This window comes from Dermochelys coriacea, chromosome 26 (assembly GCF_009764565.3).
Source record: "Dermochelys coriacea isolate rDerCor1 chromosome 26, rDerCor1.pri.v4, whole genome shotgun sequence".
Taxonomy (NCBI): domain Eukaryota; kingdom Metazoa; phylum Chordata; order Testudines; family Dermochelyidae; genus Dermochelys; species Dermochelys coriacea.
Genome location: NC_050093.1, coordinates 12,294,687 through 12,309,684, shown reverse-complemented (window position 1 = coordinate 12,309,684; position 14,998 = coordinate 12,294,687). Strand labels below are relative to the sequence as shown.

Sequence of the window (14,998 nt, the reverse complement as noted above, 5' to 3'; positions counted from 1 at the left end):
GTTCCCAAGATTACAAAGTGTGACCCTAAGAGCATCCCTATGCCAGATGGCAAGGGGCTTGCTCACTGGTATCGGATAGTGAGTGTCAGTTGGTCGGATCAGGTCAGTGGACTCCAATTCACTTATGCAATAATATGTATCTAATAGGGGGTTACGTACAGTATCACTGGAAAAAACCACCACCACCACATTGATCATTAATATTCTTGCATGGTGTATGTGTTAAATGCCAAAAGGTCTGTACAAATATAAAAAATGTGGGACTAAAATGTGGTTGAATCAGACAAGTCTGCTCCCCCAGACAAAGGAAAGGCCGAAACCTCCATCAGGTGCAATCACAGACAACTGACAATCATAGCTAACTGACCAGTCACTGACATATTGAAGGCTGCAGGGACAGACTAATTTGCCTGGTAGAAAGCACCAGCCGGGAAGAAGCCAGCATGACTCCCTGGCACCTTTCCTCACAGCTGTTGTATATTATTAATCTCCAAGCCCCAAGTATTTCTTCCAATTTAATGAAGGTGGATGATTTAGTTGTGGAGTGGTCCTGCTTTGAGCAGGGGGTTGGACTAGATGACCTCCTGAGGTCCCTTCCAACCCTGATATTCTAGGATTCTATGAAGGTGCAGAAAAGTTTATTCCAATCCGACATTACAAGAATACATTATATTTTTTAATAACCATTTTTGCATCAAACTCCTACTGTAAATTAATGGAAATTGTGTAACTAAATCCCCCAGTTAGTTAGAAAATGTCAGCCCGACAACATTGCATGGTGTTTTGCAGTTATGGGACTTATTTTGCGCTGCGTGAAAAAGCAGCTTCAAATCCCTAGGAGCCTGCTTTCTGTAAAGTCAACTGCCATTCTGCAAAGCAGACCTGATGTAGAGGCTCCTTGCTGATAGTTATTACAAACTTCTCTTCAGTTCTGCTTTATAAATTAGCTCTGTAAAAGATTAGCAGCCATCAAGAACCTCTTCATTAATTTTGCATATTGTACCTTCCAATTCTTCCTGGCAAAATGCTTTGGTTGTCTACAGAACTACATTTCTTACACTCTTCAGAGTAGCAGCCGTGTTAGTCTGTATTCGCAAAAAGAAAAGGAGTACTTGTGGCACCTTAGAGACTAACAAATTTATTAGAGCATAAGCTTTCGTGAGCTACAGCTCACTTCATCGGATCCGATGAAGTGAGCTGTAGCTCACGAAAGCTTATGCTCTAATAAATTTGTTAGTCTCTAAGGTGCCACAAGTACTCCATTTCTTACACTGAATCAATATTGTTCTTTCCATACTGTTTTCTGCCTGAGGCTTTTGTGAACTCTGCATAGGGGCTTGAAGGTCTCATCCTTCCATGAGTTTTCTTCTTGTCTCCAGTGATACTGAATTTCCCTGAACAATACTGTCAGATCACAGCCTCAGAGAGGCCTTTCTCCAAGCAGTTGTATCAAATATATGCAATTTCTCCCTCCTTATTCCCACTCATCCCCCTTTTCCTTCAATCTTCCTGGGCTTGAGGCTTTGCCAAAACCAGCTGACCTTCAAAGCGGACGCAAGATCTTAATTAACTCTAGAATAAGCTCCACAGACAGGGTTACTCAAGTTATGGATCACTGATTCTCACTCTAGAAGATACCCCTGCAAGCATAACGGTGAGGAACAGAATAGGCACCTGTATGAAATCTGGAGGGAAGAACACAGGTTGCAGGAGGAAAGTTTGGAAGATGCACCAGGAAGTCAGCCTGTGTGCAAATGGCTGGAAAATTAACTGCAGTTGCAGAACCTCTGTAAACAGTTTTCTTAATAAAGAGACAATTTAGTTTTACAAGCCTGGAGCCCTCTCGTGTTATTATCCAGCATACAGTGCATGAAACAAAAACAGAGTGAGGGGACTTTTGCTGTTTCCCCTGGGAGATCTTAAAATTGCCCCGGGGTTTATTGTAAATGAAGAATAAGTTTTCAGTGCCTTCTCTGTGCTGCGATTTTAGCCACTGGTGTAAACAATGCATCCACAGCCACATTAGTGTCTAAAATTCCAATGTAGACAATACTGGTGAGACACCAATGGGGCTAAGGTCTGGGTCCCCTGTGTGGGAACACAATGAGGAGCAGAAAGCCCTCTCCATGACATCAGGTAGCCAGAATACTATGGTAGAGTATGTTCTCTGGATGTGTTTGCCACACTGTGTCCTCTCCTGATACAACACAATGCCACTGCCTCAGCACCTCCCTAAATCACTAGTGGCATTAAAAGCCAAATTTCCTCCCCCTCCTCACATTCATAGATTCAAAGAAGGAACCAATGGAATAATCTATTCTGATCTCCAGAACAACACAGGCCAAAGGACTTCCCCAAAACAATTCCTGCTTGGATGTTTTTCTGCTCTGGTTCAGTCTTGATTTAAAAATTGCCAGTGATGGAGAGAATCCTTCACGACATTATGTAAATTGTTCCAATGCTTAATTACTCTCACTTGTAAAAAACTGCACACATTATTATGTCTTATGTCTGCAGCCTTGGAGAGAGACTTTCAGCACAGCTATTTTTAGGCAAGATTAGGCTGCATTTTCCCCCCCATCAATACCTCCCCGTGTTCTGGTATGGGCGTATCAATTTAAATCAATCAAGAGTCCTCTGACAAAGCTTTGGCTCCTTCATAGCCAAGAGCAGATTCTCAGTCAAGGTACACATGTAAACCCAGCACAATTAGAGATGACAAAGTTGCCTAATTGGGCTTGAGCTTAACCTTCCCTGGGATGTGCCTTTATCTCACACGTCCCTTTTCCAAAAAAACAAACCAGCAACCACCACAAAGGACTGGATAGAAAAGAAACTGAAAGCATGCCAAAGAAAGCAGAGACGTTAATTATAAAATGCTAATTCAAAGAGCTAAATGGACTGTGGGTGGGGAGGAGGAAAGAATATAAATTGCTGAAGGCAGGAATGTATTATTATTACAGTAGCATCCAACCGTCTCAAGGGAGATTGAGGCTCCGTCATGCTTGCTGCTGTATGTACAGTCTCAAACAAGATAAAGGAAGGGTTATTAGATCTATTTGTACAGATAGTGTACTAAGCAGGAGCAGAAAAAGTGTCCTAAAAGTGCGGGGGAGGGGCCCACAGACACTTGAACTGTGGCACCCCCTCCCTTGCAACGCCTCTTCCCCCAAGACCCCACCCCCTGCTCATTTCTCTGTCCCCTCTTGCCTGTCACTTGCCTGTACGCCCTTGGCTGGGATGATTTAGTTGGTGTTGGTCCTGCTTTGAGCAAGGGGTTGGACTAGATGCCTTCCTTAGGTCTCTTCCAACCTTAATCTTCTATGATTCTAAGTGGGAGGACATAGCCCTCCCATTTATAAAAATGGGGGGCCACGACCCCCTACCCCGCCATTCCAGCACCCCTGGTTGTGAGGCACTAACACTAAGGGATGGGATTTGATGTTCACAATTGCTCATCATTGGCTTAATGGCTTCCCGTTAAGTTCGCAGTAGAACTCAGATTAGCATCAGTGGGAGCTGAATTTGATCAGTGCAGAGCATTTCTGAAAACCCAGAGGGTATGTCAGCCTGTGGCAGCAAGCCTCCCGGCCTGGGTCAACAGACTTGGGTTCGCACGACCATGCTAAAGACTCCTACATAGACAGGGCTTTCAAGTTGCAGGTTGGGTGGAGGCACTAGTTCTGAAACCCACCCTCCTCCCTAGGTTTCAGAGCCCAAATCACAACTTCAAAGCAGTAGCTACATAGCTCTCATGAGTGTGTGATAGTGTGAGCCCAAGTCCGTTGAACCAAGCTGGGAGACTTGCTGCCCAGGGCTGTGTAAACATACCCTAAGTGACTTAACCAAGGTCACAGGGGCTCTGTGTACACTAGGACTTCAGATGGGATGTTTCTATGAGTTAGCAAACATGCTAACTAACATGTTAAAAAAGGCACTAATATAAGACAAGTAAATCAACAGCAGCAAACACCTTTCATAAACTTGAAAAGATTTGGAAAAGTAGCCCAATTGGCATTGGCAAAAAGATTTTTAACACTGCCATCCTGTCTGTCCTCCTTTGTGGATCAGAGACATGGAAATCTGAAACAAAAATGGATAAGATCAACTCATTACAGAGTCAATGCCTGCAAAAGGTCTGCAGAGTCCATTGGAAAGAGTTTCTTTTAACATCAGAAACTGTAAGTAGACCAAACCAATCAAAAATATCCAATACAGTAAAACAAACGATGATGGATACATTTGGGACACACTTTAAGGATGTCCCAACATGACTTAGTGGGCAAGGGATAATACAGACACCGCTTGGGAAGAGAGAAAGGGTGACCTCAACTTACTCTACACCCAAACCTTAGGTTGCCCTAGTTACGTTGCTCATGGGTATGAATAATTGGCACCCTGAGAGAGATAGTTAAGTTGACCTAACCCCTAGCGCTGTGTAGGACAGGTCGACTGAAGACCTAGCTACCACCTGTCAGAGAGGCGGATTTACAACAATTGAAGAACCCTTCCCATCTCTGCAGTGTTTGCACATTGACTTTAGCTTGTCCGGTTTAGCATGTCAAAGCGTAAACTTACGGCTACACTCTCCCTTAATGCTGTACATGTTAAAGGCAAGGCGCTTTATCCACATTAGACTTTTAAAACATGCCAATTGGCACGTGTTAGCTAACAAATGTTTAGATCATATCTTAGATCTACACAAGGCTACAGCAAGCCAGATGCTGAGACAAGAATTGAACCCCAAGTCTCAGACCATGACTCAACCACATGGCCATCTTCTTTCCCCACAAAAACTTTGTTGAGTGATTTCCCAGCCCCATTTACTTTTCGCTTATTAGAATGAAAACTTTTCGTTCTCACAAATTCAGGGTGCTACTTAGAGTAACTAACTTGAAAGCTACCTGGTTTTGAACACAATCTGAAGCAGAAATGTAGCCCCTTAATAAGGTCCATGACAAGCTGTGGTTTTGAAGATGACGACGACACACCAGTCAGGTTAGAAAGCTTAGCAGAAAAAGCTTTGATCTCTGTATCTGCAAAATGAAATCTCTCATCTTTTTGAGTGACAAGTTTAACTATCTGGAAAAGATCCAAATGTAGCTTTAATTGAAACCGCAGGTGAAGGGGAAGAAATAGCAGTGAGAAAATTATACAGCAAGATGAGATATTAAAGAGGCAGCATTTGTCTTTCTGTTGCTTTCGTTAGGGCTGGATCAGAACTTCCAAAACAATCTCCCATTTGCTGAGAATGCTAACATCAGCATTTGGCTGGCTGCATTCGTAGTAGCTCACCTTTGAGCAGGTGTAACAGGTCCCACTCTTTTCAGAGTAGCAGCCGTGTTAGTCTGTATTCGCAAAAAGAAAAGGAGTACCCGTGGCACCTTAGAGACTAACAAATTTATTAGAGCATAAGCTTTCGTGAGCTACAGTTCACTTCATCGGATGCATTTGGTGGAAAAAGCAGAGGAGAGATTTATATACACACACACAGAGAACATGAAACAACGGGTTTATCATACACACTGTAAGGAGAGTGATCACTTAAGATAAGCCATCACCAGCAGCAGGGGGGGGAAAGGAGGAAAACCTTTCATGGTGACAAGCAAGGTAGGTTTCAGAGTAGCAGCCGTGTTAGTCTGTATTCGCAAAAAGAAAAGGAGTACTTGTGGCACCTTAGAGACTAACAAATTTATTAGAGCATAAGCTTTCGTGAACTACAGCTCACTTCATCGGATGCAAGGTAGGCTAATTCCAGCAGTTAACAAGAATATCAGAGGAACAGTGGGGGGTGGGGTGGGAGGGAGAAATACCATGGGGAAATAGTTTTACTTTGTGTAATGACTCATCCATTCCCAGTCTCTATTCAAGCCTAAGTTAATTGTATCCAGTTTGCAAATTAATTCCAATTCAGCAGTCTCTCGTTGGAGTCTGTTTTTGAAGCTTTTTTGTTGAAGGATAGCCACTCTCAGGTCTGTAATTGTGTGACTGGAGAGATTGAAGTGTTCTCCAACTGGTTTTTGAATGTTATAATTCTTGACGTCTGATTTGTGTCCATTCATTCTTTTACGTAGAGACTGTCCAGTTTGGCCAATGTACATGGCAGAGGGGCATTGCTGGCACATGATGGCATATATCACATTGGTAGATGCGCAGGTGAACGAGCCTCTGATAGTGTGGCTGATGTGATTAGGCCCTATGATGGTATCCCCTGAATAGATATGTGGACAGAGTTGGCAACGGGCTTTGTTGCAAGGATAGGTTCCTGGGTTAGTGGTTCTGTTGTGTGGTGCGTGGTTGCTGGTGAGTATTTGCTTCAGGTTGGGGGGCTGTCTGTAAGCAAGGACTGGTCTGTCTCCCAAGATCTGAGAGAGCGATGGCTCGTCCTTCAGGATAGGTTGTAGATCCTTGATGATGCGTTGGAGAGGTTTTAGTTGGGGGCTGAAGGTGATGGCTAGTGGCGTTCTGTTGTTTTCTTTGTTGGGCCTGTCCTGTAGTAGGTGACTTCTGGGTACTCTTCTGGCTCTGTCAATCTGTTTCTTCACTTCAGCAGGTGGGTATTGTAGTTGTAGGAATGCATGATAGAGATCTTGTAGGTGTTTGTGTCTGTCTGAGGGGTTGGAGCAAATGCGGCTGTATCGTAGAGCTTGGCTGTAGACAATGGATCGTGTGGTATGATCTGGATGAAAGCTAGAGGCATGTAGGTAGGAATAGCGGTCAGTAGGTTTCCGATATAGGGTGGTGTTTATGTGACCATCGCTTATTAGCACCGTAGTGTCCAGGAAGTGGATCTCTTGTGTGGACTGGTCCAGGCTGAGGTTGATGGTGGGATGGAAATTGTTGAAATCATGGTGGAATTCCTCAAGAGCTTCTTTTCCATGGGTCCAGATGAAGAAGATGTCATCAATGTAGCGCAAATAGAGTAGGGGCATTAGGGGACGAGAGCTGAGGAAGCGTTGTTCTAAGTCAGCCATAAAAATGTTGGCATACTGTGGGGCCATGCGGGTACCCATCGCAGTGCCGCTGATTTGAAGGTATACATTGTCCCCAAATGTGAAATAGTTATGGGTCAGGACAAAGTCACAAAGTTCAGCCACCAGGTTAGCCGTGACAGTATCGGGGATACTGTTCCTGACGGCTTGTAGTCCATCTTTGTGTGGAATGTTGGTGTAGAGGCTTCTACATCCATAGTGGCTAGGATGGTGTTTTTAGGAAGATCACCAATGGACTGTAGTTTCCTCAGGAAGTCAGTGGTGTCTCAAAGATAGCTGGGAGTGCTGGTAACGAAGGGCCTGAGGAGGGAGTCTACATAGCCAGACAATCCTGCTGTCAGGGTGCCAATGCCATAGAGGAGATGAATGGTTACAGGCCCCAGCTAGGGAGTCTTGGCTTTGTAGCTCAAGTAGCAGCTTATGCTTTCAATTTTGGAGGTTGCCAGTTCAATCCCCAGTGCATCAACAAAAATGGCGGCAATCACATAACAATTTATATCCTCTGTGGATTGGCACATACAGGGACCTGTAACACGGGCTCACCGGTGGTTTATACGAGGACAAGGTTTATGCATCTAAGCCAAGGTTTTCCAAAAAGTGCCTGCCTGCCCAACTTGGTATTTCCTTTTAAAGGGACCCGATATTGAGCAAGTGCTGGGCACCCCCACCCCGGAAAAATCCTGATAGAGGTCTCAGGTCAAGCACCCAAAAATTAGAACGTAGTAGGTACTCTTCAAAATCTTGGCTCTGAATCCTAGCACCAAACTATGAAGGAATGAGCTTGTTCACATATGCACAACAGGCCCCGTTCCAGAATGGCTGTTCCTTGACCTACCTTACACCGTTGTTCACAGCGGCAGTGACCCAACTGTATCCCTCAAACTTGGTTAAGAACCTTGGACAGTCCAAACCTTTAGCCCAGTCATGATTAAGATTATCTACCACCACAAAAGGCTTTCCATTAGCCAAATGAAACAAGGCCATACTCTCAACTCAGTGGCCTTTCTGTCTAACACAACAACTTGCCAGTGATCACTTCAACAGCTTCTGGGAATGTCCCAGGCCTCGGTGGGCAGAGCCCTATTCACTTTGGTGAAAACCAGAAAGCCAGAAAAGTCTAATTTCCACTGGTGTAAGTCAGAGGAAAAATCAGGCTCAGTGTAGGCCTGTTTGGGGCTGCAGGCAGAGGACTCTCCCTGACAGCCCCCTGCAACTGCCTTTACAGATCACAGCTTAATATGCTGCTCTCGCTCATTAGTTTTCAGCTCAGCCTACATAAGCAATGGTGTACGTGACCCTCTATTTGTATCTCAGGACAACTGTGTTGCAATCTGGCTCAATAATAGTTGCAGGGCTGATGTATCAGTTGTATGAACTGACTTGAGTTTTACATTTACCCAGCAACTGCCATCCAGAAGATTTCCAAGTGCTTTACAAATCGATTTTTCTATCTAACAATCATCTTTCCCCTTCTCCCCACACTGAAATGGAAACACCTCTGGGTAGAGCCAGCAGCTCTTTCATAGTGCACAGCACCATCACCGCAAAATTTTGGACAGCAAGCAAAGAATACTGTATTCACTTGAAACTCCATAGGTGAATTTAGATAGGGCAGAATGAAACTGCCTGAAATTGTGGGGTCTATTACTTTGGTCTGATTTCGGTTGTTGGGTTGAGTGTGCATATGCTGGGCGGCATGGGATATACAAGTCAGACTAATTGATAGCGGATTCCTTCTAGCCATAAATCTCTCCGACTCAGGTTTTGGGAAAAGTCCCATGAAAGCTGAATTGATCACAAATGGTCAGGACCCTGTCTTTTGGTCTGATCTGACAACAGAGAGAGTGTTCCATGGCCAACCTCATGCCTTTTAGAGTCAAATCAATGCTCTGTGCTGAACAATACACACAATAAGGACAGTCCGTGCGCTAACGAGCTAATAGACACAAGAGGATGGGAGACACTGGGAAATGCAGGAGGGGAAAACTCATTTATCACAGCCCTTGTTATTGGGCCAAAATGTGAATTCAGCCCATTCTGCTTAAGTACCTTACCCCAGAAGCATGGGCTGAAGCTGCAGAATTGAAGTCACTTTGAATTTCCTGGCTCCAAATCACCACTGTGTTATTCCCATCTTACACTGGACAGACTCCATTGATCCAGTGTGAAACTGGAGTCCGGTAATGATGAGTGATTCCTTCTGCTTTTTATTGGCCTGAGTAATATTTAAACAATTTGATATTATAGGGAGGTCATTCAGGATCAGGAGAGAAATTAGTGCAAGTATTGTTTTATTTCTCTGAAAAGATCAGCACTTGAATTTTTTGAGTTTTCCCAAAACCTCAGAAAGACCTCAAGGGTCCGGCAAGCATTTTTCATCTAACTCTCTTTCAACACTGCTGCCATGTCGATTTCTTCATTAAACCATCTGTACAGCCATCCTTCCCTGTCCTTTGAAATTCTTTTGACTCCCACTCCAGATCAAATGATCACTTCTGACAGCATTCAAAGCTTGCCTGTGTTCTGTCTACATTACAAAACCTTCTCAAACTCAATGTCCCACATCACTTTATGAGAGAGAGGTAGGCCCCAAACTTAACTGTGTGAATCTGAAGGTGGGTCATATGTTGCCAAAGCTGGGTGATATCTGGATCTAGCATTTTTGGCCTGGCCCGATCTCCAGCAGAACTGGCATGAAAACAACTTCCTTTCTCCCTGAAAATAAATTTTCTCATCTTCAGGAGGTAAGAGCAGTTTTTACTTGTATTCAGTGTTGTCAATAGTAATAACTGAGTGTGGTGGAATGATCAGGAGAGAGTCCTGCAACCCTGGAGCTGCTCAGAAGAGTCTATTGTCCCCTCCACTCTCCCATGTCACGTATACCTAATGGAAAGGTTTGGAAAAAAAGGAAAAAAATTGTTTCTCAAAAATTTTCAGCAGAAAAGGTCTCAGCTTGGGGTTTAAAAAAAAAAAAGGAAAATTTTCAAGGATAGGACTTTCCACAAAAATTCTCATTTTGGTCAAAAATCCAATTTTCCAGCAAAAAAAGTATAATGAAGAATAATGTCAGAGTCACCTCCTCTTTGGAAGATACAGGTGCTCAGAGTAGGTTTACAAAACATTAGACTGGACTCTTCTGAGCACCTGTGGCAAGATGTTGGATACCCTCAAGTGCCTAATGAATTCAAACCCAATTCTGCTTCACAGGAAGCACTTGGCACCTTGCAAGACAGAACCCATGATCACATCACTATGTCATGAAAAAGCACTAACCCTGCCATTTTACAGATGGGGAAACTGAGGCACAGAATAGGGAACTTGTTCCCCCCAGAGTATGCAGGGAATTAGCAGTAGAGCCAGAAATAGACACGGGGGGTGGGGGGAGAATTGGAAGGGTCTTACTGCTTATTCTAACCCCAAGATGACAGCAAAGTGAAAGGAAGAAAAGGAAATCCAGTCCAGCTGCAATCCCATATGCACGTGCAAACGTTGAATCCCCAAGCTGGTCTCCAGTTTGTCAATGCATGGGCTAGTTCAGCTCCCTCCGACAAGCAGGGCCAAAACTCAGAACATCCGATTTGTATTTATGTATCTATCTTTAAAGAAGAACACAGAGTAAGTGCTTAATAGAAAACAGAGGATATTTAATTACAGCCAGAGATGACGGCAGAGGCATAACCCAACTGCCTAGTGCCCTAGGGGGAAGTTAAGTCTGATGGCTCTGATCTGCTTGCTCAACACTGTGCAGAGAAGCACATCTTCGCTCAATAAATGGAAAGAGCACTTGGCTTTGTTGTATACACTGTCAATCAGCATGTGTGCGCGCGTGCAGAGAGCTTGGTATTTGAAGCCAAACGTTCGGACAGGCGGGGTGAGAAGTTCAGGAAAGCAGCCATCTGATTTATAAGAAAATTCCCACTGTCATAAAATACGAAAGAGTCTCCAAACATGTTCGAGTTCTGTTGGAAACAAAATAAGCAGAAGTTGCAATCGGTAACATATTTCTCCTCCCTCTCATTATTGGTAGAATCATGACTTGCTCTAGGCGTTCTACCAGCCAGGGTGGAAAATGTTTCCTACACCCCTGGGAAGTTTGTGCCTAGGGTGAAACCACCCTTCGCGCCTGTCCCTCGAACCATCCCTAGAGGCAACAATTGGGTCAGGCCGCACTGCATTAGCTGCGGCATACACATATAGCAAGAGACAGTCCCTGCCCCCAAGAAATTAAGCCAAGACATGACTAGTGATTTTGGGGGCCTCCAGTTTTGAGAGTCCAACTTGAAATATCTTAAAGGAGCCCACTTGTCAAAGTGCCAAGCATCCACTCTGAAAATCAAGCACCTTTAAGGTCTCTTAAGATAGGCACCCCCCCCAAAGCAACTGGACGCTTCTCAAATCTTGGCCAAATTTGTGTTTAAACAGAAAAGTGCATTAACATTTGGCATTCCAATCAGGCTGAGATGCACCCCCATGCAGAGGGCCAATACAAAGTCTATGGACTATTTAAGACCTAAACCAGAAATTTAAAATTCTCTCTAAATGAATATCTGGGCCCAGATTATTCAGTGTTCTGACCCTGGATCAGAAAAGAAGAGGCAAAAGGGTCAGTCTTTATATCTCATTGCATTTCCGTAGTTCAGTGGTCAGAATGGCTCCCAACATAAATTACAGCCATCCATAGGGATGTCCAGGCCACACCCCTTTTCTCCTAGGAAGTCACCCTATGCAAGGGGCTGGAAGTGGGAGTGGCATGTCCTATCATTGGTGGCACCAGAGGAGTCCACCACTCTGAAGGAATCTTGGAGGATAGATCTACTGAGCTACCAGGTGCTTCATGCTGAGAACGGAGCTCTCTCTTTAGGTTCTATAGAGGTCCTACTAGACTAGTTAGGCACATAAGTTAAATGTGTTATTTATGGAGATGTTATAATGGATGAAGAACTGATGCCAATACAATACACCAATCCCCATTAAACTATGTACTCGTTTTCTGGAGTTGGGGAGCAAGGACATTCCTAACTCTTTGAATTCATCATCATGTCACTTGGTGTCTAGCAATAACACCACTGCACCAAAAACTCTTCTAGTACATATTGGCATTCCAATGGCAGACAGCATGTTGCAGAGTGGCCGAGGCTGGTGTGTGCACGTCTTTTGGCAATGGGTTGTTTTCATGGTTTAATCTGAAGTCTGTTGCTAAGCATTCTTACAAACGTTAGTTCAAAATTCAACTCACACCCCCTGCCTATAGAGAACAAGGCATTTTTTGCTAAATCTTTAACCCAACATAAGTCACCAAACCAATTTAAAAGTCTTTAGTACATGCACTGCTATCAGATTAATAAGGAATACTCAAGGGGATGATTTGCATGTTGGATAGTACTTTGGCTGTGCAAAATTATCAACACAAAACCAGCAAAGAAATTAAGTTTCCTTGGATTGGATTCAACAGCGCCAATATTGCCTCCCCCTAACCTCTGCCCTTTGGTTAGGGAAGAAAACTAATGTAACATATTGTGCATTCTAGTTCAGACAAACATCCCTTTGATTACTGGAAGGATGGGCCTGGAACAAAAGATTGAAGCTATCATTTCCTCTTTTCACAGAACCTTGATGCACACAAATAGTAAGTGAATCATTAACAAGAATGTAACACCCGGGTCATTCCCAACTCTGGAGCTTCCCAGTGCATCCTGTCTACTCAGGCGTTGAAAACTCAAGGCTAAATTTTCAAGGACAACTCACTTTGGCCTTTGTGAGCATGCAGTATCTTTTGCAACATTGCTTGCATGTATACAACTGAATTAACTCATGCCAATCTGATTTACTGTCATTTGTGCAGACAAATGGCATTTGCCTTATCACTGGATTCTCTACTGCACTCAGTTTCTAAAGAAAATTCAGCAAAGGAGCCAGTTTCATTCCCCCCAAATCTGAGGCAAGTTTTATGCTGGCTGCAGCCTCAGGGTAGTTTAGATCAACCCAGAAGCTGCCCTACACTTTGCCAACTGGCTGTGGCTCCCAAATGGCCTTCCACCAGCAAGGAATTGCTGGAGTGCAGTAGCAAAAGGGCAAGAATGAGGAGGTGACTCAGGTTTTTAAAGTCTGTTGTCAGCGCAATATGTAAAATGCATATAAAGTTGCATGGGAGCAATTATCATAGCATCATAAAATGTAGGGCTGGAACGGACCTTAAGAGATCATCTAGTCCATTCTCATCCATGCTGAAGCAGGATAGAATCACAAAAGATTAGGGTTGGAAGAGACCTCAGGAGGTCATCTAGTCCAACCCCCTGCTCAAAGCAGGACCAACACCAACTAAATCATCCCAGCCAGGGCTTTGTCAAGCCGGGCCTTAAAAACCTCTAAGGATGGACGTTCCACCACCTCCTTAGGTAACCCATTACAGTGCTTCACCACTTTCCTGGTTATATAGTGTTTTACAATATCCAACCTAGACCTTCCCCACTGCAACTTGAGACCATTGCTCCTTGTTCTGTCATCTGCCACCACTGAAAACAGCCGAGCTCCATCCTCTTTGGAACCCCCCTTCAGGTAGTTGAAGGCCGCTATCAAATCCCCCCTCATTCTTCTCTTCTGCAGACTAAATTACCCCAGTTCCCTCAGCCTCTCCTCGTAAATCATGAAGGATGAAGTATACCTAAGTCACTTGTGACAGATATTTGTCTAACCTGTTCTTAACCTCCAATGATGGGGATTCCACAGCCTCCCTAGGTAACCTGTTCCAGTGCTTAGCGAGCCGTAGAGTTAGAAAGTTTTTCCTAATGCCTGATCTGAATCTCCCTTGCTGCAAACTAAGCTGATTACTTCTTGTTCTGCCCTTGGTGCACATGGAAAATAATTGATCACCAGCATCGTTATAAGAACCTTTTATTCATGAAGACATAAGTCCTCCCTCAGCCTTTTCTTCAAGATTAAACATGCCCAGTTCTTTAAGCCTCTCATCGTAGGTCATATGTTCTAAATCTCTTATCTTTATTTCTGTCATCTGGACTCACTCTCTTTTGTCCCTAGCTTTCTTAAAGTGTGGTGCCCCAAACTGAAAACAGGACACCACCTGTAGCCGCTCCAAGACCTAGTAGAGTGGAACAATTACCGATAAACGTAGACCAGAGGTATTTTTAATAGGATAGTCTTCAGATGAGTGAGGTGCATACTCCATGTTAGAGTTTTACACAACTTTCATTTAAATAAAAACAGACTTCCTTGCCATAAGGAAAGCACTTACCAAGGATCAGAAAGAAACAAATGAGCTCTCTCTCTCTCTCCCCCCCCCCAAGGTATGTTTAAAATTCATAATCTAGTGGTATGACGAACCATAAAACAGAACCAAAATCAACAAAAAATTAGTACCTGCCCCATCATTGCCATCCAGATGCAGAGCACAAATGGACATCCCATCCAAAAAAATTATTGGTGCATGTCAAGAAAAGTATCTGTGTCAGTTCTGAAATGTTATCTAGCTTGGGGCCAAAGGAAATATCTAGACAGACACTGGATTCATTAATAAACAAACCAGTATTACTTTACACAGTTTCTGATCCAGGACAGCAGATTGGGAAGTACACCCCTATTCAGTACAGCACATGCTTAAGCCCCATTCACAAAAACCTATGCTTAAGTGCTATCCTGAACAGGGAAGCTTTCATTAATCAGGACCATAGTCCCTAGGGAATGGATCCTCTTAAAAAGGTTCAGATTTTGATTTCACTTAAAATATCTATATTATATAAAACATGTCACTCGCACACAAACTTTGGGACCTGGATGCCGAATGCTTGTTGATCCAAGTCAGACAGACAGACCGTGTGTGTTTGGTAGAGGGGGTTAAGAACATAAAAACAGCCACAGTGGGTCAGACCAAAGGTCCATCTAGCCCAGTATCCTGTCTTCCAACAGTGGCCAGGGCCAGGTGCACTTCAGAGGGAATGAACAGAACAGGTCATCCATCATCAAGTGATCCATCCTCTGCCACCTATTCCCAG

The 14,998-nt window shown here is 43.8% G+C and overlaps 1 long non-coding RNA gene across 1 annotated transcript in view; it reads right to left on the bottom strand.

Moving 5' to 3' along the window:
- LOC119848813 overlaps positions 1–14,998 on the bottom strand; it is a 187,076-nt gene that overhangs the window by 94,481 nt on the left and 77,597 nt on the right. The gene's annotated exons all lie outside the window — the stretch shown is intronic.